We start from the raw sequence: 25,173 nt of genomic DNA, 5'->3' as shown, positions 1-25,173 counted from the left end.
TGTACAATATTAACAGTGGGGTTCTATGCTAATGACTTTCTATTTCTTGGTACTTTATTCATCCTTAACAGGAACTTGTATGTAACAATTATTTAAAACTCATCTTTGCATCAAAGTATCTGGCTGACTTTATTCTGAATACCTATTGTCTGATAAAACTATTAAGAACTTGGGCTTCTCTGCTGTATCTAAGCTGCAGCAAGCTTGACATAGAACCAGATCAAACTCCAACTTCTACAAGTTGCAGAACAGCACCAGCCACTTCATTATGACTTGTTATAATATATAAGCAAACACACCTAAGGCATGACTGTCACACACATACATATTCAAATGAAAAAATATCTGTAAAGTGCTTAGCACAGCTCCTGGTACAAAGCAGGGACTTAATAAATGCTTGCTCTTTTCTTCCTCTTCCCTTCATTTTAAAGTGTCACTGAATTCACAGCAGCTTTCTGTTATGAACTCTATTAACACATATTAATAGTATAATTGATAACACATGTAGATTGGGAAGTGTGTGTGTGTGCGCACGCACGCCGCCCTCCTCTCCCCCCTCAACATAAAACGTGTGTGGAATCATCATATTCTACTAATGGCTTGTCAGCATGTAAGGCACTGAATGTCCACCTGAGTTTAGACATCAATAGACACAGGAGAGCCACTGAAGATTTCTGGAAGAGGGAAGAACGGCAATGAAATTTTGGGAAAATGCATTACAAAAGTCTGTGTAACCTTTGAATTACAACTTTCATGTTTTGGCAGTAAGTTTTCAACATGCTTTCCTCACATTTCCTTTTAAACATGCTTGCCATGTGGCAAGTCAACCTGTCCTAGGAGAGGTAAAGAGGAAAGGCCCTAGGTAGCAGCACTGAGGATGTTGGAGAACATTCTCATCCTTTACTTTGGGGGTAGACCTCCTTCATATGCTCACTGGGCATGCCCTTCCTCACTAAGTCACAGTCTGAGAAACCCCCCAAAAGAAGTTGACCTGACCTTTACATGACAGTCATGGGCTTCCCAGTGTTGTCCTCCCCTCCAGGAGCAGCCTCATGCCTTGAGCGGTGCACAGTAGGGCACGTTCTGGAGACCCTTTGTTAGGTCTGTACCTGGAGGCTAGACAAGTTTCCAAAATACCAACAACAGCTCACACCTGGATTCCTCCATCATCATTCAACTGAAACTGTCCCTTCCACGTTCTCTTAACTGCCAAATCTCATCATCTTTTCTCATCCTTCTTGGCTTCTCTGCAAACTGACACCACAGACCACTGTCTTCTCCTCTCTGGGTTTTTCTGATACTGCTCTCTCCTGGAACCACTTCATTTAAGCCAAGCCTACTAACCATGGGTGTCTCCCTGTGTTGGTAAGCAAAATGGGCTCTTAGCACTTAGTTCAAGTGCTTAGCCCTTGAAGAGTTTGGCCTTTGATTCCTTGATTAGATTTGGGAGTCCTTGGTGACCTCCTTGCCTCAGGGGAGGGCCTAGTTTACACATGAGTTTGAGTGACATGTTTGGGATGTCAGAGGCTTTTACACCACGTGGGTTTAAGTCGCCTCTTTGTGACAATTCTAGGTCACATGGGTGAGTCGCTGTGATGATTCTAGTTCACATGTGTGACTCACCCTGGACCCTGAAAAAGATGTAAAACCAGGGGTTGGCTTTTTCTTCTTTGGAGCTCTTAGCCACAGCAGTGACTGTGGGCCGGCCCTCGTTATGAGCTCCCGGGCTGAACCTAGATGTTGGTAACTATGAATCTGTATTTGGTCTGTCTGTCGATGTTTTTAATTTGTTTAGGGCTCTCACTCTTGGTGGCACAGGATGATGCGGAGACTCCGGGCAGCTGTAGCTAAGGGCCCTCCAGCTCGTAAACCTGGATGGTGGGACTTTGTTAAACTCTGGTAACTGTGTACTGGGATTTGAATCAGACAAGGTCTGTCTGTCAATGTTTGTACTTTGTATCTTGCTCTGAAGTTCAGGGTGCTGGTCTTTGCCCCTGAACTAAGTGAATGATATTTGTATGCTGAATTAAAGTAAGCTTGTCAACCCTTTAACGTTGCTTTCCTTACTAAAGCAGATCAAAAGAACCTGTGCTTTTGCAGCGTGCTGGCAGCGTTCTTGTTGCTGGGCTTCTGTTGGTTGTTCATCCCCGACAACAGCTGCTAGCCGGACTGTTAAAACAAATGGCGTAGTGGTGTTCAGGATCTGCCTTTAACAGGAAAGCATGGCGTTTCGGGGTACTGGGTTGGTTGAATGTTTCCCAGTTTTTGTATTGCTCTTTGTAGTTGGGGTGGCTATGATTCTGTGGAGTCTCAGGAACAACAAAGTCCTGAAGGAAAGCAGACCAGTTGAAGTGCTGGGAGTGGTTTCAGGGCCCCCAGGGATAATCCCTTCTCTCCAGGGCTTAAGCTGATAAGCCTGGCCCTGGAGGACTGTACTGAAAGGGTGAATGTGTTGAGATTATATTATATATGGAGTTTTGAAACAGGAGTGGAGAATGGCCTTCCTGAAGATTTGGCAGGAGGGGCTGGTGAGGCGAAAGAAGAAGCAGACAGTGGCTGCCGAAATACTGATCCAGACAGAGCAGAAGACTGCCTGCATGGGAACTATGGAAAGCTGAAAGCGCTGAGCTGCCTTGGAGCTGACTTCGGTGAGAGGATCGAAATGGTGGAGAATGGCTTACATTCCAGCAGAAGCCAGGTGAGGCCAGCTGGAGTTGGAACCCAGGAGCTTGGAGTTCAGCCCTGGGGCAAGAAGGAAACTCTGCAGCAAGACTCCGAGTGTGCTTTTTTGCTGCCTTCCCCAACCAGAGCAGAGAACTTTGAGGTGAGCAAAAAGGTGGAGAATCACCCACATTGCATTCGAGATTCCGGCAGAAACCAGGAGAGGCCAGCCCAAGCTAGACAACCAGGAAACCAGGGAGTTGGAATTCAGCCCTGGGGCAAAATGAAAGCATTGCAGCAAGGCACTGAGTCTGCCTTTTTGGCCCCTTCCTCTTGGGCTGCTTGGGATCCAGGAGGGAGGCATGGATTTGTTTTTGTTGGCGTGGGGAAAGTGCCTTGGACCCCCAGGGACCCTACACTGTTGGCCTTATTGCCCTTCGGACCCTCAGGACTTGGAAATGGGGACCGAAACATATTGGGGAAAACAGACCCCAAAAGAACTTTGGACTCTTTATTTGAAATTGGGACTTTGGATGCCAAGTGGAAGCCTGCAACAGCAGTTTGGGGAGGAGACATCCCCAAGAGAACTATTTGTTTTGTTTGTTTGTTTGTTTGCTTTATGACTTTACTAACTAAAGTATGCCCATGCCTCAGGGTACTGGGAAAAAGCCTGCAATGGCAGGGTGATGCTCAAGAAGTACTTTATAAGCTAAAGAGATTAACCTGTTTTGACCTAGGGGTGGACACTTGAATTGTAAACCAACATTTGGGAATGTCACTGAATGGTATGTTTTGCTTAGTTGTGAATGTTATGTTTTAGTTTCCTCTGTAATTGGATCACAATGTATCCAGGATCCAGGATCCATGGCTGATTAGATTATGTATCCTGGAACAAGGGGTAGAGTGTGTTGGTAAGCAAAATGGGCTCTCAGCACTTAGTTCAACCAAGTGCCCTTGAAGAGTCTGGCTTTTGTTTCCTTTGAGTAATTCAGTGTATTTCATTGAGTCTTACTAAGTGCTAAGCCTCAGGCTCTAACCCCTATCAGGTGTTAACCTAACCTATTTGGATGTGAACCTCCCAGGGTCCTAAGGGGAGGGGCTAACTCAAGAGCCAATCATAGGAGCCTAAGTTCTGGTCATTCAGATGACCATTTGATGATGTCTGAAATCCTGTAAGAGAAGACAGAACCATTTGCACAGGGCTCTCATTCTTGGTGGCATTTGGAGACTCCCGGGCAGCTGCAGCTAAGAAGCCCTCCAGCTCGTAAACCCAGATGTTGCGACTTTGTTAAACTCTGGTAACTATGTATTGGAATTTGAATCTGCATTTGGTCTGTCAATGTTTGTAATTTGTTTGTATTTGTTCCAAAGTTTAGAGTGCTGGTTTTTTCCCCTGAACTAAGTGAATGATATTTGTATGCTGAATTAAAGTAAGCTTGTCAACCCCTTAACGTTGCTTTCCTTACTAAAGCAGATCAAAAGAACCTGTGCTTTTGCAGTGTGCTGGTAGCATTCTTGTTGTTGGCCTTGTGTTGGTCTTTTACCCCCACAACAGCTGCTAGCCAGATTGTTAAAACACTCCCAATGCTGCCCTGTGTGTTCTGTTCTTCTGCCTCTAGACTGTCACACCTGAACTCATCACTTGCTAGGGATTCAGTTTTCACCTTTAGAAAGATGATTACCAGATCTCTATGTCCCACCCTATCTCTCCTGAACTCCAGTCTCACATTACCAGTTTCTTCCTGCACAACTTGAACTGGATGTCCCACAAGTTCAAACTCAACATGTTCGAAACTAATTATCTTTTCCACAAAAATCTTTCCTTTTAATGTTCATCTTGCCCATCACCAAGGCCTTGCAACGTGGGTGCCATCCTTCACTGTGGCTCACTTTCACTCTCCCACATATATAAGTATGTTGTCAAGTCTCAGTTCTACTTTTACAACATTTCTTGTTTACATCCCCTTCCCTTCCTTGATACTGCCACCACTTTGGTGTAGGCCCCCCATCATCTCACACCAGTACTCTTTCAATAAGACTGGTTTTCTATCTATCTGTAATCTATCTGGTTTTCCTGTCTCAAGTCTCTCCTCATGACAATCCATCCTCCACTCAGCTGCCCAAGTGATTTTGATTCTTCCTAAAGATCAAATTACGTCCCCTTTTGGTAAACTCTAGGGTCTTCTTAGTGCCTCAGAGAGCAAACCAAAAATGTGCTCTTGGGCATTTAAAGCCCTTTATAACCTGGTCCCTTTCCTATGGTTCCAATCTTTTTCACAATTTCTCTTCTCTGCACACACTCTCCGACCCAGTGACACCAGCTCTCCCTTGGAGGACACTTCATCTTCCAAGTCTATGCCTTTTTCCTGGTTCTTCCCCAGGATGGCAGTGCTTCCCCTTCTTACCTATGCCCTGGGTACTTTCCTTTAAGACTCAGCTCAAAGTAGACCTTCTGCAGGAAACTTTTCCTGCTGCCCACACTGCTACTGCCTTCCTTCTGAGAGAATGTCTCATTTCCTTAACATATTGTGGATGCAAATAGTTATTTTCAGTTGTCTCTATTAGCCTGTGAATGCCTTGAGAACAGAGAGGATGCCTGGTAAGTGCTTAATCAATACCTGGCAGACTTATCTCTATGACATTTTCCTCATAACAATCTTTCAAGGAATTCAATCCAGAGACTCTTTGCCTCCTAAGAAGTGAGCTGACAGAAAGACTATGTCTATGTCACAGCTAGACAACTATTCAAAGAGAAGCTTCAGCTTTAAGAATGAATAAAAAATAATTAAGTGTACTCTTTGCCAGGCACTGTGCCAAGCACAGAGACTACAAATACAAGCAAGCAAGACAATCTTTGGCCAGAGGAGCTTACAATCTAATAGGGGGAATAGGGAAAGACAACACATAAAAGGAAGCTCAAACAGGGTGGAGTTTCATGCCCTGCAATGGTCGGAAATGTCTGGCAAATGAGGTGGTAGCCTGATTCTGGGCATGGCAAGGTGAAAATTCTTCAATTAGAATCTAGTGACTAAGGGTGAAGAGGAGGATGGCCAGAGTGCAAATGCGTAGCTTTAAAATCTCTGGGATTTTTCTAGAGCCAATTGGATTCTATTGGCCTTCTCCCAAATCACTGTTAATCTACCATTCTTGATAAATCTGTTCAAGAATAAAATCAGAAAGTATTCAAATCCTACCAGCTTTGATGTGGCAGAAGGTTGCGGAAGACAAAAAGGAGAAGGAAAATGTGAATGTGATTTGAATTTGTGAACGCCAGAGATTGAAACTGGAGAGGAGAAATATGAGGAAAAAAACTGCGGAAATTGAGGAAAAGTCAAAACAATCTACAAGTCTAGATTCTACTTCCAACCTCTGTGAGACGCTTAAGATGGGGAAACAAGAGAGAAAACAAGACCATAAACCAAATAATAGCAGAAATAAATAAATAGCAAAGGCAGTTTGAAGAGTCTGGACTTGTGAAAAAGACTGAATGTATAGGGAAAAGAAGTTGAAAACAAACTGAAGAAAAGGGAGTCCACTCGAAGTAAAAGAATTCAGGAGTTAGAGTAGAAGACTCAAGAGAAAGAAAATAGACAACAGAAATGATATCCACACATGTAGTATCAGTTTTATCCATAAATATAATCAATCTAAATTAACTTCCATAAGACAACAAAGGAGCCCAGCAAACTTACCTGTCAAATAGAGAGGGATGGTCATCAAAGACAATATCAGGTTAGAATATAAACTCATGTAGAAATTCTTACAAAGAAGGATGATGGGCTATTATAAGCAGTATCAGCTTTATAAGGCACAGAGAACTGAGGGTAAAACCAAATTAAAGAAAATTTGGCAAGACATCCATCCAGCCATTACCAAAGTCATCCCAAAGACATTCAAAGGCAAAAAAATGGAAGGACTACAAACAGGAGAAAAAATGGGAGAGATTTGCAAAAAACTTTTCTCCACAAACACCAGTGGAGTCATCCCTGGACCCTAAAATCACAGTCCCAGTCCCAGATGTGCTCATAGGAGGTAGAAAAGGAAAGACACTAAAGTGAACAAGGACAGGAAAAGCAGCCTAAAAGAATCAAGTATCTATGCCATGGGTGACACAACTGTGAGTGTGTTGAGGGATAAATATACATACAAGATATCTAAAGAAGGGGAAGCTACCAAAAAAATGGAAAAATACAATATATACCAAATAATGCCAAAAAAGAGCAACTGAGAATATATCCATAACTAATGAATTATACATGCCTACTCTCCTATCTATACAAAATCTTTTGAATAAAAGTCTTTCATACATGAACTAAGGGAATCCTGGACTTCTGTATTAGGAGGGAACAGGTAAGCTTTCCTAGGTTACAGTCAGCAATGGAGCACATCTTTACCATTACCAATTAACTTAAAGATGTAAAAAAAAAAAAAAAGATAAAATCTTACTACGCTTTCTATTTATTGATTGTGAAAATGCATTTGATTTGGAACAAAACACTACCTTACAGGCTCTTTCACAATAAATTGTCATCTCCCATCCACATAGCAAAATTATTCAAGATTCTTTAGAAGACAAAACACAATAATCTTGTTCAAAGACTCTCTGATAAGAAACATCAGGCTAGGCATAAAATAAAATGTATGCCTGCTAAATAAATGTATTTGCTGCTACTGTGACGGAGGAGATCCAGAGCAGAGACCCGAGGATAGTGAAGTCATTGAGATGCTCCTGTTATGCCGAATACATCAACCCCTCAGACACTGAAGAGACTCTTTCCTAAAGATATCTACAATCACTCAAAATGATTTCACCTGTTCACAAAAACAGGAAAGACCAACTGGATGAATGTCTACTGCTTAGATTTCAACACGTGTTTGGACAGCACCAAATAGTTCATCAGTATGCAAGTTTGGGAGAGACACTATCCTGAGGCAGTACTAAGGGTAAGCATTTTCTTGGCTGATAACACAGGTCTGTAACATTCCTGGAGGTATGCAAGACAAAACAGAGAGCCACCCAATACCAAACAGGTAACTACTACCCACTTTTGGTGAGTCACATGGGAATACCCAATATTTCCAAAAGGAGCCTAAAATATTTATGGAGCTTTCAAAGATTATGGAACCTTGGGTAAAAATCTGATGACCACAGGGCTTTAAGTGTTTTCCTCAATGCTTTATCCCCATGAAGATCTTGCCCTGACAAACCCCCATTTTGGATGATTCCCACTATCTACTGCCTTTGCTTCTATACATGTGCTGCTGAGGTGGAGAAAATCATGAAACTGTTCAGACTGGATCCACTACAAATTTATGTTTCATAATCTTGGCTTGGCCTTCATTGCGGTAAGGTAATTTTTTTACATCTTCCCAATCAATTCATTAGCCCACTTACCACAGTGGCTTTTTCACACTTTTTCTTCAGTTCTCAAACTTCCCACTTCTCCTACCCCTCTCACCTGAGAACTCTGACACACATTTCCCTGAAAAAAACTGAGCCTATTTTCAAAGAGTTCCCTTTCCTCCCAAACTCCTCACATTAATTAGATGCCTTCCTTCTGAAACTGTCTCCTCCCTCAACTGTTTCACCTGGTTTCAATGATCATCTTTATGCTGATGACTCCATTGATCCATCCAGCACTAACCTATTTCTTAACATTCCGATCTCAAACCAACTTGCCTAAATGGCCATCTTTAACTGGATGTCACACAGACATGTTAAATGCAGCCACCAGCCTCCTAGTCACACAGGCCGGTAACGTCCTCAGCTCCTCGCCCTCTCTCATAACTCCATATCCACAAACAGTCGTCGAGTCCTGTTGAATATACCTTTGTAACAGTTCTCACATGTACCCTGTGGCAGCCCTGGTCAAGGCCCCGTCACCTCACATCCGGACTGCTGTAGAAGTCAGCTCACTGGCTTCCCCACTGAACCCATTCTCTACTCAGCAGTCAAACTGATCTTTCTCAAATACAGCTGAGCCACGTTACCTCTCATTCCATAGATTCCAGTGGCTCCCTATGACCTACAAGAACAAATCTGAATTTTCTGGCTTTTAAAGCTTTTCATAACCGTGTTCCTTCTGACTTATGCCATTCTTATACCTTACCTCCATGTACTGTGCAATCCAATGACAGCAACCTCACTGCTGTGTGTGTATGACATCCCACATCCTGACTGAGCATTTTCACAGGCAGTCCTCCATGCCTAGAACTCTGTCCCTTCTTGATTCCAAGAAGCCTTTCCCAGGTCTCTGTAATCTTCGTGTCTTTCTTCTAAAACTACTCCTAATTTATCCCATATATATTTTATGCACATAGTTGTCTGCTCCCCCATTATACTGAGTTCCTCAAGAGCAGGGGCCGTTCTTTGCCTTTCTTTATATTGCTGGTGCCTGGCACATAACAGAAGTTTAATAAATGATAGCTGACTGCTATCCACTAAGGGCAAGGAATACAAGATAGTCAAATTGTATGGCGAAGGTAACAGCTAACTAAGAAGGTAATGTCTGAACATGGGAATTTTATTTCTGGACTACAGCTTAAGATATAGTGGAGACACATGGCCAAGGATGGAGTAAACCTCAAAAAGCTATCTTCCTGGTGTTTTGAAAATTGAAACAAATGGATTCGCTTAACACTTTACAAGGTAGATCAGAAAAAATGAGGACTGTACATGAAACCTCAACTACTTTCTACTGCTTGGTTTTCCTTTTAAGTATACAATAAATTCAAAATGTAACTTTTAAAGTTGATCTGCTCTATTTCTTTTTGTCTTTCTTCGGTAATTTTGATTTTTAAATACTTCAATGAGCCTTTCTTTTCATAGTTTTTAAAATTCTTTTCTTTTTTTGGCAATCCTCTTGCTCCTCCCTACTCCCTTCTTCCTAACTCCCTCTATTTTAAAAAATAAAAACAGAACCTTTGTTACAAACACACATAGCAAAGCAAAAAAAATTTCTCACATTGGCTATGTCTAAGAATTTAAGTCTCATTCTGCACATTAAGTTCATCACCTCTCAGGTGACTAAACTGCTTTATCAACATGTCCTCTGGAATTGTGGTTGGTCACTGTACTAAATACAGTTCTGCTCACTTCAGTCAACATCATTTTTTACAAGTTTTCAGAGAGTTGTTTGAAATTGCTGAAAAAAGGCTCTTTTAAAATATAAAGGATTGGGGAAGGAAAACTGTCATGTATACTAAGTTAGATATCATAAAAGGTACCTGCGATGAAGGAAGACTAGAAATTGAGATAACCAGAAGTTCACAGGAGACAAAATGCAAGAAAAGAACCAGTAGTAAAACTTATAGTTTAATACATCTACACAAAAATGCTCAATGTTTAAGCAAAAAGCAAGAGGAGCTAGAACTTCTAACATAAGGAGATAAATTTGATCACTGAGGTGCACCTGAAACTTGATGGGATAAAACCCATGACTGCTATGTATGGCTTTAGATGGATACCTTATTTAAAAGAAAAAAACATTTGGTAAAAGGGGAGAGAAAAGAGAAGGTGGGCTGACATTGTATACTAAGGTGTACTCATATAAGGGAGGAACGGAAGTAGGAATGCAGGGGAAGCATGTTGGAGAGCATTAAGGTGAAAATCAAGGGAAGGAGAAACAGAAATTGCTTTGTCACCCCTGGGGAACAACACACACATAAGTAACCAATCAACAAGAATGGTGTAAATATAAATTTTCTTTTTTATTATGAATTTAATAAACAAGTATAAATAGTGCAATATTCCAAGAATAGCGGAAAAGGAGGATTATATCTGAAACTGTGAAGGTCTTTACACTGTCTTCCCCTCCCACCCCCATAGCTTGGGGCTTTTTGTGTAATTCAAACTTGGTGTGGCAGTTACAACACTGCTCTAATTTTGTGCTCCCTTCTGAACTTGATTCTGCTCTCTTCTATTAATTTTTTAAAATAACTCACTGACACTCTTTTCTTTTCTTGTTTTTTAAAGTATTTTTTAGTACCCTCTTATTCTCACCCCTCAAAAAAGAAAAGTCCTTTCTTGTAATATAGTCATGCAAAACTAATGCTGAAAATGTATGTCTCCTTCTGCCTCTTGAGTCTAGCCTTTCCACCAAGAAACGAGAAGAATGATTCATCCTCCACCTTTGCTTATTAATGGCTATGTGACCCACATTGTAGATGCTGCATGGCAGTGAGACATGTAATAGAACAGCCTCCAAAGAATTAAAAATTACTGTCATACACAGGGCAATAAAGAGGCACACGGGGGTAGGGGTGGGGGTCGAGCAGGCCACATAACATAAACAATAAGTTACTATGAAGAGGTGGAACAAGAGTGAAAGATGTCATCAAGGAATCACATGATAGGAACTGGTAAGTTGGTCATGTGACCAGTGTGACACATGACAAGTAGACAGCTTACTCCACTGGCATCTCAGAAGCAAACAAGGAAGGCCCTAAGACTGCTGGGGTGACCCTCTATGAACTTAAGGGAGAACAACTACACAGGTTGCACAGGCACAGATGGGTTGCAATCTGCATTACTGAGGAGAACTTCCAGATACACAAAGGCAAAGATCCATTTGAGTATTTCTGAATTACCTAAATGTTCCAACTTGCAAATTGGATGGTACTTGCAAATAGACATAGTACTGCCTGGTTTTAGGCACAGATTACTAAGAAAAGAGATTGTTTTGTTTTTGTTAAAAAAAAAAAGTAGATGAAAAATGTATACTGTCTGACCTGCAAGCTCAGTGCTCCAGATGAGTATGCATTTTACTTAGAACTGCACAAGAAGAAGGTGGACTGGGTTGTATGAAGGTCTACTAGACAAAGGGAACAGTCACTTGTCTCCACTTCTGTAACAGCAATATTTACTGGGCATCTATAAGGCTCTGAGTGACAGAACACCAGGATCTTAAAGGAATTAGATGATAAAATCCTCAGATGGCAATAGAGAAAAGGATGCAGAGTAGGCTCAGCATGCTGCAACCTGCTCAAAAATGATAATGTCTTTTGTGCTCCCAAGGACCTGTAAAACCAGAAAAGGAGGTAGGCTTGCCATACATCAAGGTATGGGACCTAGTGAAAGCTCTTCCCTCCTCCCATCAGCCTCTTTCAAAACATCGTTTAAATTTCACCTCTTTCAAGAGGCCTTTCCTCATCCCCCTAGTTAGGGCTTATTCTGCCTCCTACACTGAAATTATTTTGTATATGTTGTTCATTCATTTTCAGTTGCATCCGATTCCTCCATGAACCCGTTGGGGCTTTCTTGGCAAGGATACTGGAGTGGTGTGCTATTTCCTTCTCTTGCTCATTTTACAGATGAGGAAACTGAGGCAAATAGGGTAAAGTGACTTGCTCAGGGTTCCACAGCTAATAAGAGTCTGAGGCTGGATTTGAACTCAGGATGATGAGTTTTCCTGACTCCTGGTCCATCACTCTGTGCACTATGGCACCACCTAGTCGCCTCCTACTTTGTATATACTTTATATTTATTCATTTGTGTACATGCTGTTTTCCCTATTAGAATGTCAGCTCTTTGAAAACAGGAATTTGGTTTTGTTTTGTTTTTTTAACCTGCATCCTCAATGTCTTTCACATAAGCAGTTCTTAATAAGATACTGGTTTCATGCATTACTCATGTGACCAAAAGATAAAAAGGTGAATGGTACAGATTTACCAATGTCCAAAACTGTGCCTATAGCCCAGACCTCTTTCTCCTAAATTCCTTTCCTTTAAATTCTCTATAGGCTATTCAAACTAAACATATTTTGAATGAAACTCATTCTGTTTTCCACCAACTCCTCCCCTCTTCAAAAGTTCCATATTTCTTTTTTTTTTAGCATTTTTTTTTTTATTTCTAGTTTACAACACTTGGTTCTACATAATTTTGAGTTCCAGATTTTCTTCCTCCCCGTTCCCCCCCCCCCCAAGATGGCATGGAATCCCATATAGCTTCCATGTATAGCTTCGCATTGAATTAATTTACACACTAGTCAAGTTATGGAGAACTGTGATCAATGAAATGAATCATGCAAAAGAAGAAACAGGACCAAAAAAAAAAAACCAACCCAAAAACAAAAGAGAGAAAGGAAAAAAAAGGGGAAAAAAAGGCTAGCATGAAGTGTGCCTCAATCTGCATTCATACTTCATAGTTCTTTCTCTGGATGTAGATAGCATTCTCCATCGTGAATCCTTTGGAGTTGTCTTTGTACCTTGTGTTGCTGAGAAGAGCGAAGTCTGTCAGGGTTGGTCCTCACAGAAATCATATATCTGTGGTTGTGTATAATGTTCTCCTGGCTCTGCTCCACTCACTCAGCATTATGTCATGAAAAGTTCCATATTTCTTTTGGGGGACCACCATCCATCAGTTTCTAGGCTTCCTTTCTCCCATTCCCTCCCTCTATTCACACAGCCTCTACTTCAGGAGCCTCTAACCCAACCTTAGCTATTGCAATAGTCTCCTAAGGAGACTCCCTTTTTTCAGTCTTTGTCCCTCCAAGCAATCTTCCACAAAGCTACCCAAACGGATGCAGATTTACTGCATGTTATTCCTCTACACAAAAAATATTCAGTGGCTCCCTCCTACCTCTTAGACAAAAAGTCTCAGTCTGGCATTTAAATAAAACCTTCTCTACTACGGCACCTACCATGTCACAGATCAAATTAACTGAATTACAAGATGACAAAGACAGTAATATGATAGTGGTAGGAGATTTTCTTGACCCTCTCTGTTTCATATAGTCTAATAGAAAGATAAACCAAAGGGAAAATACAGAATTGTACAAATTGCTAAACAAGCTAGAGCTAATATATTTATGGCATCTTGTAAATGGGTCTGCTAAAGAATATAAACACCACACAGAATGTTAAAAAAAACTGACAGATACTGCAAATAAATGTAAAAAGGCAGAAATAGTAAAAATACCCTTTACAGACCATAAAACAATGAGAATAGTAATTGGTTTAAGGGACATAAACAAAAGACACAGACCCACTGCTGCATGAATGAGACATGAAGTAGAGTAGTGTGTTGGTAACCAAAAATGGGCTCCTTAGCACTTAGTTCAACAAGTGCCCTTGAATAGTTTGGCTTTTGTTCCCTTTGAGTAATTCATTGACCTTTACTAGGTGCTAAGCCCCAGGCCCAAACCGCTATTAGGTGTAAAACCTTAGTTGGTGTGGATTGTCAACTAAGGTGGGGCCCAAGGTGGGGCCAACTTTTACATGTCTGGGAGAGCAGAGGCTTTTAGACCACGTGGGTTTAAGTTCGCCTCTTTATGATGATTCTAGGTCACGTGGGTGAGTCGCATGTGTGACTCACCCCTGACCCTGAAAAAGATATAAAAACCAGGGGTTGGCTGTCTGTTCTTTGGAGCTCTTTGGCACAGCAGTGGTGGCGCGCGACTCTGGGCCAGCCCTAGTTCTGAGCTCCCGGGCTGAACCTAGATGTTGGTAACTATGAATCTGTATTGGGTCTGTCATTTGTTTGTATTTTGCTCTGAAGTTCAGTGTGCTGGTTTTTTCCCCTGAACTAAGTGAATGATATTTGTGTGCTGAATTAAAGTAAGCTTGTCAACCCCTTAACCTTGCTTTCCTTAGTTAAGCAGATCAAAAGAACCTGTGCGGTTGGCAGCTTTCTGGGTGATGGCTGTGTGTGGATCTTACACCCTCACAGAAGCTGCTAGCTGGATTGTTGAAACGAGTAGCCTCCGAAAGATTAAAAATTATTATCATACAAAGAGCAATATAGAGGCATGTGGGGGTAGGGGTGAGGGTTGAGCAGGACACAACAATGAAATCCTAAATAATGGGTAAGTCAAAGAAAAAAAATCATAGAAAACAATAATTAGGTGAAAGAAAATGACAATGGTACCACAACAGACTAAAATTTGTGGGATGTAGATAAAGCAGTCTTTAGGGAAAAAAACAGAGCAATAAAAACATATTAACAAAACAGCAAAGGAGAGTATCAGTGAACTGAATATGCATTTAAAATATTACAAAACCAACAAGTAAACAAGATTAAAAAAGCCTTACTATGCAGTCATACGCAAGCAAAACAAGAAACACTAAAGAGATAAAGGAATACCTTCAAAAATGTAAAAGAATTAAAAGGCCAAATAGACATCTTAAATAATCCAATCTCAGAAAAAGACATAGAACTAGCTATACAGGAACAACCAAAAGAAAAACTTCTGGTTCTGGTGGATCAATAGGAAAGTTCTATCAAAACTTTAAAGAACAGTAACAATACCACACAAATTATTCTCAGAAACTGAGAAAGCACTGTACCAGATTCCTTTTATGAGATAAATACAGGGGATATAAACAAGGGAAGGATAAAGCACAGAAAAACTACAGACCAACATCACTAATGAATATTGATTCAAAATTTTTAAGTAGGGGCAGCTAGGTGGCACAGTGAGTAGAGCACGGGCCCTGGAGTCACGAGGACTTGAGTTCAAATCCAGCATCAGACACTTGACACACTTACTAGCTGTGTGACCTTGGGCAAGTCACGCAAAAACAAACAAACAAATAAATAAATACTTAAATTTTATCAGACTATAACGATTCCTCCAAGAAATCATTCATTTTGACCAAGTTGGGTTTATATCAGGGAAGCAAGGATGGTTCAACACTAGGAAAACAATCAACTTAACTAAAGCCAAAACATTGCTAGACATATGATTATCTCGAAAAATGCAGAGAAAACCTCTGAAGAAGTACGATATTCATTAGTATAGGCACAGAAGGACCTTTTAAAAAATCATATGAAATATCTCTCTAAAACCAAAAGCCAGTATTATAAATTTTCCCAATAAATACATGAGTAAAGCAAGGATGCTTGCTCTCCCCTCCCCCAACTATTATACAATTCTACAAATGTGAACCATAGCAATAAAACAAGAGAAAGAAATGAAAGACATAAAGAAAAGTAAAGCAGAAGATAAAAACTGTCCCTATATGTGAATGGCATGGTTTACGTAGAAAATCCTAGAGAACAAGCAAAGATATTAACTGAGACAATTACTAGCTTCAACAAAGTGTTGGACTACAAAATGCCGCTCCCCCTCATCAACGGCATTTCTATAAAATTAAAAAAAAAAACCAAAGAGGCAATAATAGAAAAGGAAATTCTAGTCCAAATATAACTGCAAAATTCATATAAAGTATTTGGAAATACAAAGTATTTGTACAGATGACAAAGAGTTCCTTAGAGAAATAAAGAACAGCTTAAATGAATAGCTGCAGGAATAGCTGGGCAAGGCTGGAGAATACAATGACAATGCTAATCAAGTTAATTTAGTTTTAATGTTATAAAAATCACATGATCGAACGTATAATTTAGAGAACTTGATCAAATCAAATGTATTTGGGAAAATCAAATGTCTAAAACTATCAAGGGCAATAATGCAAACGAGGAGGGATGAGAGAGGACCAGTATTTCCAGACTTTGGGTCATAGAAAAAGCAGTCATCAGAACCATTTGGTATTGGTCAAAAACAGGGTGATCGAAAGAACTAAGACAGACGGAACGAGACAATCAGGAACAATGGAGCCGCTACACCGCAGGTAGATAGAGCATCTGGCCATGCAGTCAGGAGGCCCTGAGTTCAATGCCAGCCTCAGACATTTTACTAGCTGGGTGACGCTGGGCCAATCATTTAACCCCAACTGCCTCCCCCCAAAAATAAAATGAAATAAAAATAAACTGGAAAACAAATGATTTAGCAAAGAACTCCTTATTCGATTAAAAACTGCTGGAAATACTGGAACACAATCCGGCATAAATTAGCTTTGGACCAACACCTTATGCCGTACCACACAGTAAGTTCAATATGAATACATGACCTTACTATTAATATTAAAGATCATACCACGTAAAGGATTAAGGAGATCATCCATCTAGCTTTCACAACTATGGATAGAAGACGAACCAAGGGATACAGGCACACAAATGATAAAACGGGTAACTTCAATTACATAAAACTGAAAGACATTTGCCCAAACAAAATTACTGCATCTAGGTTAAGAAGAAATGAAACTCAATGGGGAAAAAAAAAAAACCTTCAGATTTTTTTTTTAAAGAGATCAGGAGCAGACTACTACCTCACACCCCATACCTAGACAAGCTCCAAATGGATACATCACTTAGACACAGAGGTGAAAACAAATGAGAGGATAAAAGAAGAAATTACTTTTCAGATCTATGGATGGGGGAAGAGTTCAAGACCAACTAAGCAAAAGAATCAAATATGGTAAAATGAACAATTTTGATTACAGGAAATTAAAGATTTTATACAGTCTCATGTAATTAAAATTAGAAGAGAAATGGGCAAATGGGGTAAATTCTTTGCAGGTCTCTCTGATAAAGATTTCATTTTCAAGATATAAGGAAGTGATTCAAATATATAAAACCAAGAGCAAATGTTTGAAGGACCAAACAAGAAGTTTTTAAAGAAATTAAAATTATTCATGTTTCTAGGAAAAAATGCTCTAAATCAGTCCTTCTACCCAACAGACTAGCAAAGATGACAAAAAAGAAAAATGACAAAAAATAGAGAAGGTGGGGGAAAACAACTGCACTGCTGGTGGAGCTGTGAATTAGTCCAATCTTTTTGGAAAGAAATTTAGAACTATGCCCCCCAAATTACCAAAATGTGCATACCCTTTGACTTCTCAATATAGGTATGGGTCTATACCTCAAAGAAAGAAAAGGACCCTTATGTGCAAAAATATTTAAAGCAGCTCTTTTCATTCTAACTAAAAATGGGAGATGGGAGGGGTGGGGAGATTCCTCCTATTGGGAAATGGCTAAACAAACTAGAGTATGTGAATATAATGCAATTCTAAGTATTCAATCTATTATTATATATTGAAGGTCAGCCCCTCCTTTTCTCCCTTTCTTTTTAATTTTCTGGGGGAGGTGGTGGGAATGGGAGGGACAGATTAATAAAGAAAAAGACGGACCACAAACAAGTTACAAAATTGCTTGCTGAGATAATGCCTTCAGTAATTCTCATAATCAACACAAACAAATCTAAGACAGTTTGTAGGTTCATAGCTCCATCCCAAAACGTAAAAGTACAGCACGTTTAAGGACATGACATGAAGTCAGAAAGCTACAAATGTTCAATGAAAAATGACAGACATCTGCAGGAACAATATTAGCCAAGATATAGCTCCTTCTCTGCCTTTAAGAACTTTAATGTGTTTAATTTATTCAAGTTAAGGCTAGAAACACTGAAGGCCATGAAACATACGATGTGCACACTGTGCTTAGTACTGGGGATACCAAGGTAAAAACAGTCCCCGCTCTCAAGGAACTCACAGTCTAATGGGGTAAGAAAACATATAAATAGCTCTGTACAAACAAGTCATACAGGGGGAGGAACTAGAGATCCAGAGGGAAGACACAGATTAAGGAGGACCTGTACAAAGGGTGGGACTGGCTGAGACACGAAAGGCTTTAATTATTAGAGACAATAGCTATGAAAATAAGCATTTGTATCAACTTAATATTTCAGATAAGCACAAAGGTAAGATGGACTGAAACCTATACCCTGGTCTGTAGGCTTTGTGTTGTTATTTGACGCCACATATTATTTATACAGTTATTCTTGATAATTCCTCAGGACTTTTAAATATATATAACCAACTTAGGTGATTATTAAGTACTTGAGGCAGGGCCTGGAACAGTTTTGCTTCAACAAAAGGCCTTCTGGCTCAAGTGATAACTTGACCCTGCAGGGTGCTGGATACATCCTTGGCTTCTTTACACTAAAGTTGCAGGTGAGAAGACTACTATCATGGTCTGTCTTGGTAATTTGACAGGACCTCAATTTTTATAGTAGGAGGTGACAACCTCAGCTGACAAGGTGTGGAAGGGGGGGAGCTTTGGAAGCCTAGAGAAGGTCTGCAACAGCTGCAGTGGAGAGGGCATAGCCAGTAGAATGTCTGACTTGCTGCAACGAGGGCCTAGTTATGAGAAAGAGAAACAGAGCAAGCATTTACTGAGCCATTGGTGATACAAATACAAGTAAGCAATCCTTGCCCTCAAAGAGCTCACACCCTAAAACAGAAAAACAACACGGAAAGCTTAGTTGGGAGGGGGTGAGGAGGGTGGCACCTCAAGAAAGTGGCACAGAGACCTAACTGTAGGTAAGACAAGGGGAAAGCTCAATGAACAGACAGAGCCCAGGGTGGTTCCAAGGGCTGAGTTCAGGACTGGAGAGGAAAATGGTGTGGAGATGGCCAGGAAGTTGTGATTTGATGACATAAATATACTATAGATTCAACCAGCATGGTTTTGTGATTTCCTTAACAAAACTGATCAATAGGACAAAGAAGGTGGATGGTAAGAGTAATTCTGGGTAGGATTTTGGCAAGGTATAATTGGCCATAGTACAAACAGGCAAAGGATCCAAAAGTTGAGCTGACTTAGCCTGTCAAAACACTGACAACTGGAGAACACCACACATGAGGAATAGGGCAATTCACGGACAAGACCTTATGATGGCGGGGTAGGGTGGAAGGAGGTTGTTATTCCTCAACAAGATTGTATGATTTAGTAAAGTCAAGTAGTATACATAAAAGACAATTATTTTGGGAGTAGCCCTAGTAAGAATAAGGCATGTTCTTTGTCTTCAAAGCAATGACAATTTATCTATTTGGACAGACATGGCAAACCCATTAGACAGTGTAGAAACAAGACAGTATATAACCACATGTTAACATGTGTGATAAAAATTCAGAAAAAAGGAAAAACCCACTAACCTTCTTATTTATACCTTCTGACCTAGCAGTCCCATTAATGAACATATACCCCAAGAAGATCAAAGACACAAAGGTCCCTATATATCAAAATATTCTAAACAGAATTTTTTTGTGGCAGCTAAACACTGAAACTAAAGTAGGTACTCACTGGGGAAGTACTGAACAGACTACAGTGTATAAATAAAATGGAATATTCTTATAAGAAATAAAAATAAAAAATCTAGACAAACATGAGGAGGCTTGTATGATTTGATACAAAGAATAAAGCAGAACCAGGAGAATATAAACAATAACTACTTCAACTGAACTCAGAAAAAATACAACAATGAAACTTGGTCCAAGAGAAATGAAGAACATACTTTTGTGTCAGTAGAGGAGTAGGGATTTACGAGTGCAGAATGTTGTATATTTTGCCCAAAAGTGCTTCAATATGGGTATTAATTTTTCTTTATTACTCGGGTTATGAGAGGGTAAGACTTGAGTAGGGAATATATTGGTAAATAATTAAATTTTTTAAAGGTCATAAATAATTTTTTAAAAGTAGTGATTGCTGTGCGATGTGGAATTTAAGAGCTGAAGCTGAAATTACACTAGGCCTTAAAATTAATTTTAAAGCAAGGATTCCTAGAGAAGAAAAAAGAAGGCATTTTAGTTAGAGAGAACAGAATGTGCTTGAGCAGTAAAAAAGTGGATGGGGACAGCAGCAGAAGCAACCTGATAGGAAGAGTTTTCCTCTTGGGGAGTGAAAGGCAGATCAGAAAAGGCCTCTGAAAGGCTTGGAGTGCAAGCTGCATTTGATCTGGTAGCTAACACTAAGTCTTTACAAATCTGTAAGCAAAGGTGTTGTGATTCCCCCTTAGGGAAGGGTGATAATTAAGAGTCAGATCAGTTAGAAGCTACACATAGTGTGATGAAGACATGGTGCAAGGATTAGTCTTATAAAAATATATCTTTAAGTATCATCAAAAGAAATAGTATTTGTAAAAGTGCTTAGCACAATGCCTGACACAGGCAATATATAAACGCTTACTTCCCAGTGGCAAAGAGAAAGGAGTAAGACTATTAAAAAATAATCGATAGGAAATAGTGATTAAATATCAGGATGATGTGGCAAAAATAAAAATAAAGGTTTGAAGCTTGAGGGAAATGGAAAACTGCCTTAATGGTCAGCTCCAGAGTGGTAATAATTTGATGTCAGCTTGGGAGGTCTGTAATAGAGTACCCCAGGGATCAGTACTTGTCCCGTGATGTTTAACATTTTTATACATGACTTGGATAGATACATAAATGGTATGCTTACCCAATGAACAGATAACACAAAGTTGAGTGGGTGACTGGATGATGACAGAGTCAGTATCCAAAAGGATACTGACATGCTAGGGCACTGGGCTGAATCTAATAAGATGAAACATAAAGCCTTGCACTTGGGTACAAAAAACCAATTCCAAATAAAAGAGGCAGGAGGTATGGAAAAGCAGTAATTGTTCCAAAAAGGATCTCTGTTTATTTGTGGGTTTTTAAAAAAAATAGTGCAGTATAAGCTCAATATGAAGCAGCAAAATTGACAGGCACAGAAAGCTTCCAGGAATAAGGTGTTAGTCCCTTTGTGCTGACCTGACCACATCTAGAGTATCGCGTTCAGTTTTGGTCTCCGCATTTTTGGCAAAACATTGAAAATCAAGAGGGCATACAGAAGAGGATGACCAGGATATTTGGCCTGGAAAAGATAAGACTAGGGGTGGGCAAGGCCCTGACTGTTTCCTCTAGAAGGGCTGTTGTCATATGGATGAGGGATTGGACTTGTTCTGTTTGTCCTCAAAGGACAAAACTAGGAGCAGTGGATAAAAGTTGCAAAGATGCCAATTAAAATTAGATACTAGGAAAAAATCCTAACAATTAGAGCTGTGTGAAAGTGGACTCAATGGCTGGAGAAGTGGTGGGAATGCCATCCTGGGGGATCTTCAAGCAGATGGCCAACAACAATATCAGGGATGATGTAGTGGGAATTCTTTCCATGTATGGGTTGGTCTAGAATTCAGGGGTCTAGATGGTCCCTGAGGTTCCTCCCAATGTTAAAATTCTGTGAATCCCCCAAATACCATCCTTAATCAATCAACAAGCATTATAATATAATGATTTACTATGGTTGGTGCACTGGAGGACAGAAAGAAAAAAGCTCAAGACTTTGACTCCCAGGACCTTACACTCTAATGCGGAAGAAAGCACATAAACTCAAGTGGGAGCAGAACACACGAAACAAATATGAAGTGTTTTGCGTTTGTCAGCTGGGAGGCCTGAGGAACTTCCTGAGTCCTGAAGGCACCTATGAATCCTAGGAAGCTGGGACATAAGGCAGCCAGTATGGCTGTAATACAGAGTGTGAGGAGGAGGGTGAAGTATAAGAAGCATGCAAAAGGAGGGAAGCGACAATGTCAAACAGAAGGGTAAAACCATCACTCCTCAAACTTCCCTATTTTCATCCTGTGAACAACTATCCATTATCTTTCACTTAACTCCCCACATCTGGCTAACAAGTACCTGGTCAACTCTCTTTCCTCAATGCAGTAACTTCCTGATGAGTCTTGAATCCAGTCTCTTCCCCTCCCCAATCCACCCTCCATACAACTGCCAAATTGATATTCCTAAAGCACAAATAGGATTAATTAATTCCTATGCTCAAGAAACTTCAAAAGTTTCTCACTGACTTTAGAATAAAATATAAATTCCCAAGTGTGGCATTTAGATCCCTTCACAATCTGACTCCAGTCTATCTTTCTAGGCTAATTACATATTACTCCTCACACTTTCAGCGAAACTAGACTTGCTCCCAGTGGGTAACATCGTATTTCCTTTGTACATATTCAGGACACGACTATTATTTTTCTTCCTCTTATCTCCCTCCCATCCCTGGTAAAACCATGTAATGCCCCGGGCCTCCATTTCCTTGTCTGTAAAATGGGGATAATAAGAGCAACTATCTCACAAGGTTATGGAAATTAAATGAGATAACCTATGTAAAGCACTTTGCAAAACCTTAAAATGCTATATAAATTCTAGCTATTATTCAAATAGATCAGCCTAATCCCTGCTTCCCCTCCCCCATTTTTTTTAGGGATTTCCCCACCTTCCAACCTTTGTGAATTTCATACATATTTTGTATTTACTTATCTGTGATCATGTTTATAACACCCTTGTAGAATGTAAACACTTGAAAAAAAAGAATGTAAATACTTCAAGGCCAGGAACCGTCTTTTGTCTTTGTATCCGTTTGTATTCTTGAGGTAAACTTTCTTGGATGTGAATTTTCTGTCATATATGAACAGCTAGCTAACCTATTTATTCAACAGCAGCAAATACTTCACTCTGATATAAAAAGAATCTACCAAGCTAACAAGGAATTTGATTAAAGGAACATAAATGGAATTAACCCTCCCCTCAAAATGGATAAATTCAGTAAGCAAGTATCTGACAAATGTAAAAACTTCTTAACGTGAAAGAAGCATTTCCAAACTTGTCAACTATTGTTCAGGGTCCTACCATCTTCTTGCAATACAGGTGTCACTCTCAACCACTCACATCCAATTGGTCGTCAAGTTCTGTCAATAAAGCTTTGCTACATCTACCTAACAATCCACTTTTGCAAGGTCTCTCCTATGCTGACACTGCCAAGCCCTTGGTGCAGGCAGGCCCAATCACCTCACCTCTGGATGACTGCTGGTTGGCCTCCCTACCTCAAGTCTCTTCCTCACTCTGGTTTCTCTTCACTCTAGTTCATCCAGCTGCCAAAACAACTTTCCGAAAGTGAAGGTGTGACTATGTCACCCCCTTCTAAATAAACTCTAGTGGCTCTAGGATCAAATATTAAATTCTATTTGGCTTTAAAAGCCCATCATAACCTGTCCTCAAACCTACCTCTCCAGTTTTCTTACATTTTATTCCCCCCTCCACATACTCTGATCCAGTGACATTGGCCTCCTTTTTCCGCTGCTCAAAGAAAGAAAGAGACTCCATTGCAACACTCCATCTCCCAACGCCAGGCATTTTCGCTGGCTGTCTCCCATGCTAGGCATGTTCTGCCTTCTCCTGGCTTCCTTCAAGACTCAGCTTAAATGTCACCTCCTGCAAGAAGGGGCCTTTCCTACTTTTTCCCTCTGGGATTACTTCCCATTTACATCTTTCATATTAACACAGTTGTTTACAACACTGTTGTCTCCTCCATTCACAAGCCCTTGAGGGCATGAATGTTTTTTATTTTCTATGTATCCCAGTAGTACTTAACACAGAGCCTGGCACACAGTAAGCACTTAATATATATTTGATTGATTCTACTTCCTTCACTTTCTGCTCTTCAAATTCTTGTAATCTAGTTTCAGACCCAGCCATTTAAGTAACAGCAATCTCTCAAAGGGTACCAATAATTAATCAACCAAAAAGCATTTAAATGCCTACTGTGTGTTAGGCACCCAGTCTTTTTGCAATCCTTATCCTTCTTGACTTCTCTGCTGTTTTGGATACTGTTGACGACCCAATCACTATGAGAAACTTTACTCAACAGTGCTGTCTCTGGGCTTTCCTTTCACTATTCTGACTGCTCTTCTTAATCATCATACATCTCCCATTCTCTAAGTGTGGATGTCCTCCAAGGTTCTGTCCTGGGCACTCTTCTCTCTACAGGATCGCTCAGTGATTTCATCAGTTCCCATGATTTGATTTCCAAATCTATATATTTAACCCCAATTCCTCTCCTGTGCTCTAGTACCACGTTACATCTCTACCTGGGTATCTCACCAACATCTCAAATTCAGAATTTCTGAAATGGAATTCATATCTTCCCCTAAACACCCCTTAAAACTTCCTTCTTCTTAAGGGCACCATCGGCCACATTCTACTGTGACTTTTCCCTCTGTCTCACTTTCTACAGCCAATTAATTGTCAAGTCTTCCATTTTCACATCTGTTCTCTTCTCTCTACCTCTTTCTTTCTAATTAATGATCCCAACCCAGGATAGTCCCTCTCCAATCTATTCTGCCCCCTAAATAATCTTCCTGAGACAGAGGTCTGTCCCGTCAACCTCTTGTTCAATAACCTTCAGTGTCTTCTTACTGCCTCTAAAAACAAAACACTAACTTCTCAGTTAAGGCCCTCCAAAATCTTGTTCTAGCCTTAATCTCATTGCCCTTTGTAAACATTACTGTCTAGCTAACTGGACATGCCATTTATTGCCCCTCCATCTCTGCCTTCCCACCTGGTCCTCTACCCCTGGAATGGACTTTCGACCTACTTTTGCCTCTTAGAATTATTTAAGCCCCAGCCTAGGTGTCACTTCCTACACGGAAACTCTTTCTGATGCCATCGATTGTTAATGTCCTTTTTGGCCTCAATTTATCCCAAATACAGAATCTGTGAACTTGCTGAATTCCTTCAGCATAAAGTAAGCTCCTTGAGGGGAGGTATAAATTTTCTTTCTTGTCCCTGTATCCCCAGTCCCTACCACAGCTCCCCCACCTCACACCCAGTAGAGAAAACTTAAGAAATGGCTGCGGAGTTGATTTAAACTGTTATTACAAAATAAGACAATACTGCTTTCTGTTGTTATTTGGTTGTTTCATGTTGTGTCCAACTCTATGTAACCTAATATGGAGTTTTCTTGTCAAAGACACTGGTTTGCAACTTCTTTCTCCAGCTCATTTTACAGATGAGGAAACTGAGCAAACAGGGTTAAGTGACTTGCCCAGGGTC

General features: G+C 40.2%; 1 protein-coding gene across 6 annotated transcripts in view; it reads right to left on the bottom strand.

Annotated features, from left to right (window-relative positions):
- GPBP1L1 (GC-rich promoter binding protein 1 like 1) overlaps nt 1-25,173 on the bottom strand; it is an 81,467-nt gene that overhangs the window by 49,279 nt on the left and 7,015 nt on the right. The window lies entirely within an intron of this gene.

This window comes from Trichosurus vulpecula, chromosome 4 (assembly GCF_011100635.1).
Source record: "Trichosurus vulpecula isolate mTriVul1 chromosome 4, mTriVul1.pri, whole genome shotgun sequence".
Lineage (NCBI taxonomy): Eukaryota > Metazoa > Chordata > Mammalia > Diprotodontia > Phalangeridae > Trichosurus > Trichosurus vulpecula.
The sequence above is the reverse complement of the archived record's forward strand: the minus strand, read 5'-3'. Positions and strand labels throughout refer to the sequence as shown.